Here is a 5385-nt window from a genome sequence, read left to right as displayed (position 1 = left end):
ATTGTGGCTACCTTGCCACATTGGAGCCGATCAGTTTGCTCCCCTCCTCGTTCTCAACAAGGTAACTGGTTTTCTCACACCATCTCATGGCCTCTCCTTCCTGGATCTGGAATGTCTCCTACATGTCGGTACACGATATGGATAATGGCGTTCGCAACCTCAAGGATGGGGAGATTCAGGGTTGGTCTTCCAATTGGATCTTGCTTTTTGATGATAAGGGGATCCCAATTACTGGTAGACCCATTCAGAAGGATGTTGATGAGTTTAAAGTTGGATCTGTCATTGAGTTTTTAGAGTTTCATGCGTTTATTGATCATTGCATTTCTCCCTCACCTGAGGCTCATACTGAGGCTCCTGATCAAGAGGTTTTGGATCTAGCTGCTGTTGATCGTTTGAAGGGAAAGTCTAAAGTGCTGGATCCTAATTCTGCGGAGATCAACTCTAAGGTATCTTCTCCTGTTGCGGATCTTGCTCCTTCCTCTAAGATTTGGAAGATCACCTATTCCACACATAAAGATCTTGAGCGAGGACGGATGAAAGCTTATGATGGGTCTCTATCATTGTCTGTCAAGGATGATTGGATCTCCCTTCTGGATGCCAAAGGTAAAATTGTTGGTTGCAGTATATAAGGAATCCAAGGACAAGTTCTCTATTGGGGCAAAATTATCTTTCCCTATGCATGTGGTTCGTATGGGACAATTGTTGACCTCCACAGTATTAACACGAGATCTTGCATGGCCCATGCACCACCTCGACACGATTCCACATGCAATTCCTACCGCTGATCCAAATGCACCGTCTTGCTCTAAGGCTCCATCTAGCTCTAATATTCATCAAGATTCCCCTAAAATGGATCATTACCGTCCGTCAAAAGTTCTTGATTATAGTCCTGGTATCAAGGTTGCAAAGTATTGTTTATCTAAATTTGGCAGAGCAAGCACATCCATCTCGCTACTTCTGGGCATTTTACAATGGTGGTCTCCTTCGGGCGTGCATCTTTCGTACTTGATGAAAGTTCAGTGGGGATTGCACTAGAGGCAAGAATCGGTGGTTTCAGTGGTGATCTCAAAGTTTCACCGATTCGTGATGTGGTTTTCTCGTTTTGTGTTTCGAGCAAATCTATTGGTTTTCATCTTTTTAACCTGAGAAGTTTTGCATGCAAGCATTTCAAATGTTTCTTTCATCTTTGGAGTTGGGGTGGTCCAAATTGGCAAAGAGAATTTCAAAATTGGCAGCTGGAATGTGAACAATCTTGGACTCTTGTTAGTCCTACAAAAAAAAGAGTGCAACATGGAATGAATGCTATGAGGGATGGCAAGCCTAAGTCTATCTTGAGGACAAGTAAGAATTCATCAGGGAAGCTCACTTTTTCAGATTCTATTGAATACACAACTTTGTAAAGGATATAAGGATCCCAATTTCTCTCCCGGTGTGGTCATGCCTCCAACCCATGTTACAACAACTATACCCTCTTTGAAGTTTGGATCAGCTAAGCCTTTTGATTTTGTGCACTCGTAAAACCGTGGAACAAAACAAGAGAATGTTTGGGGAGATGGAAGCAAATTCTTCTCATGATATTTCGTGAGGATGTCAATGTTGGGTTGCATCAAGAAGCACAATATGAGGATCCACATGGATATATTGCATTGGAAAAATTGGTTGATGACATGGCCTTTCAATTTTGGGAATGTTCCAAATGTCTCTCCATGGGTCATGTGGCTAAGGATTGTACGAGAAAACTTCGATGTCGTTTTTGTTTCAGATACGGGCATTTTCGGAAAGATTGTTTTGAATGGAAACAGAGCAAATCGGTCGATGGGTGCCTAAAAGGAATAAAACTCGCTATTAATGAACCCTCTCGTCGGTTCGTACATTGATTCCCACCTGGAGAAGGGTGTCCGGGAGGGGAACGGCGGTTCGGACCCAATTAATATTGCTAGAAGCACCCCGGAGCCTCGTTCTTGTTAGTTCCACCTCTCGTTTCTCTCGTTTTCGACGCCTCCGCCCTCACCTTCGTCTCGCCGTCCGGCAATGGCGAACTTTGAAGTGGATCCTCGCTCCTTGGCTGCCGCATGGTCACCAGATTATCGATGGTGGTCCTACTCGACTACCTCGGACTTTCTACGACCCATCGGCCGACCCGCCTCGCCGCCACGACAATATTTGTGTTGCGGAGTTGATGCCGCCGCCACCGATTCCCCTTATTCCGCATTGGCGGCAAGCAGTACGAAATTTCATCGAGGATCATCTACAGCACGACCGTTGAGGAGGTTCAGCCATGCTTGCTTGGTCTAGGGTTTTATCGATCGCGAAGCCCAGCCAGCCTAGAGCTGCTTTGGTCAATCACATCCCTTATCGCTATGCAGAAGGGGTTTTTGTTCGTTTTGTTAATCATGATGATAGGGAGAATCATAGGGCAGTACAAGGTTTTCGTCGTGGATGGCTAATGTTCCTCAGCATTCCACCGGATTTTAGAAACGATTATGATTTAGCCAATGCCGTCAAGCATTTTTGGGAAACTTCTCGCATTGGCATCAGGATGATGTGTTACCGGAGAGAACAATCTGTTATGTGGCTTTTCCTTCGTATGCTAAGGTTCCAAGGGATGTGGTGTTTAATAAGTTTGCTTCGTTGGAGGAGTAAAGGAATCCTCGGACTCGCAGCCTTGTTTTATTCTTACCGCTGAGTTTGCCGATGAATTACCTCATGATGAGGATCCAATGCCTCTTAATGGTAATCCACACCCTTTACCAGACAGCTTGTGCCCAATCTGAATATTTTTGTGAATCCAGGAGTTTCCCGAGATAGGTTGGGATGAACAAGAGCAAATGCAGGATAATGACAATGGTCGTGGTGTTCAAGATCCTCTCGTTTGCTCCCGATCAAGTCCAAGATCAAGTCATGGAGGTGGATGATGAACCAAGACATCAACATCAGAAGTTGAACCCGAACAGCAGGTGGTCCAGGAGAGTCACCAGCTCAATGAGTCTCGCTATCATTAATTCTTCAAGTTCGAAGGTTCGGCTTAATATGTTACCCGGTCCACATCAGCTGGTCATCAACAGGATTGAAGTTCAGCTTTGAGGTTTTGGGAAAGGATCTCACAGTATTTATTGGATAGGATTTTTCCCGCTTACACAAGCTATCTACCTGGTTATACCGTTGGACCCGTACCGCCTAAAGATATGTTCTTGGACAAAATCTATAAGGGATTAGCTCCCGTTTTCCCCTTGAACACAATTCCGCCGTATCGCCAACACACAAGTTTGCTTGGATTGTCGATGTTTGCCTCCCGTACTCGAGCTAGAACTTAGCAAAGGTAAGATTATCGATGTTGTGGGCAAAGTTGTTGCCAAAAGAGGGAAAAGGTTTATCCCACCAACTACAAGAATTACAAGGAGTGCACTTAAAGTCAAGGTTCGTAATCGAAGCGCTCTAGGAAGAAAGGGTCGTGGGTTCCTCCGTGGCTGCCACTTCTCTTTTACCGACAAAACTGATAGCTCTTCCTGGAATGATAGTTCTGTCAGAAGATGCACTAGGCACATGGCTAAAACTGATGGGTATAAATTTGAGAGCATGCATGACAAGAGCTCCATCAGGAAGAAACCCAAGGCCTCCAAACCTGTTGATGATGAAAGTGAGGGGGTTGCTCCTTTTATTCCTATCCCAATATTGCAACAGATTGGTAGGAACCTAGAGATATCGATGAAGACCCGACTAGGGATAAGCTTATGGCTGCTCCTCAGATCCCAAGAAGAACAAAGCATCCAATGAAGATTAAGTCCGTTTGTCGAAAATCGCATCGCTTTTGTGTCGACCAGTGGGTTTTTCCTTTTGTGTGTGGAAGATTTGTCATGCTAGTGATTGTAATGAATTATTAAACGACAATATGGCTCGGTTCTTTTGTGTGGCCTCGTTATGCATGGTCCTCTTTTGCTCTCCTCGTAATCGGGTTTCAATGAATAGTTCCTCTAATATGAAGGTGGATTGGAATGTGCTTTGTTGGAATGTCGAGGTTTGAATGATAAAGATAAAAGATTACTGGTGTATAACAAAATTGATGAAAGTAATTGTGCTATTATATGTTTACAAGAGACAAAATGTGAAACATTTGAACATTCTTTCATCAGGACTTTTTGCCCTAAAAGATTTGATAGATTTGCTTTTGTGCCTTCCATTGGTGCTTCTGGTGGGATTATTGTTCTTTGGAATAGCAAAGTATTCATGGGCAACTTATTAGAAACAACACACTCTGCTATCAAAATACAATTTGTCTCTTCTCATACTCGCTGAAATTTGGACTTTGGTTACCGTGTATGGGCCTTGTAGAGGAATTATGAGAGATGAATTTGTTCAATGGTTGCATGATTTGGATATTCCTATACATGACAATTGGTTACTGCTTGGAGATTTCAATTTCATGAGATCAGTTGAAAACAGGAATAAACCAGGAGCTGACATGGCAGATATCTTTCTGTTTAATAATATTATTAGTCATCTCGGGGCTATTGGAACTTCCTCTCAAAGGGAGACGTTTTACATGGTCCAACATGCAAGCCACACCCTTGATGGAACAACTAGATTGGTTTTTCACCACTTGTGAGTGGACTTTAAGGTTCCCCAATACCATGGTGTTTCCTTCCGTCAAAATCTACCTCTCGATCATACCCCTTGTGTGGTGTCTATCTCCACCTCCATTCCAAAAGCAAAAATTTTCAGATTTGAGAATATGTGGTTGGAGCAACCAGGTTTTATGGATGTAGTGAAAAAGGCTTGGGATTTACCAACTAATAAACAGTAATGTTGCTTCAATTCTTGCGGCTAAATTCAAAAATCTTAGATATGCTCTCAAGAAGTGGGGGAAGAATCTATCTCACTTAAAACTCGCTTATTGAACAAGGCAACAAAGTCATTCTTTTCTTTGATAATTTGGAAGATTCCAGGATCTTAAGCAGTAGAGGAATTTAACTTCGTAAATATTGTGAAGGTTCATCTCAAGAAATTATTGGGTATTCAATCCGCCTATTGGAAGAATAGATGCACTATTAGATGGATTCAGCTAGGAGGTGAAAATACAAAGTTTTTTCATGCAAAGGCAACAGAAAGATATAGATACAATGTTATATCAGTAATCAAGGATGAACAAGGGAACTCTATGGTGGATCACAATCGAAGGCAAATGCTTTTTGGGCTTGTTATAAGAATAGGATGGGAGTTACAAATGATAATGCCACACAAGCTGATATTTCTCATCTTATCAATCCAAATGGAGGGGCTGGACATTTTGTCACAAGAGTTTTCTTCGGAGGAAATTGAGGGAGTGGTCAAGCACATGAAACCCGATAGAGCTCCAGGTCCCGATGGGTTTAATGGTCTCGTTTGTTA

Source organism: Lolium rigidum, chromosome 6 (genome assembly GCF_022539505.1).
Source record: "Lolium rigidum isolate FL_2022 chromosome 6, APGP_CSIRO_Lrig_0.1, whole genome shotgun sequence".
In the NCBI taxonomy this organism is placed as follows: Eukaryota; Viridiplantae; Streptophyta; class Magnoliopsida; order Poales; family Poaceae; genus Lolium; species Lolium rigidum.
The sequence above is the reverse complement of the archived record's forward strand: the minus strand, read 5'-3'. Positions refer to the sequence as shown.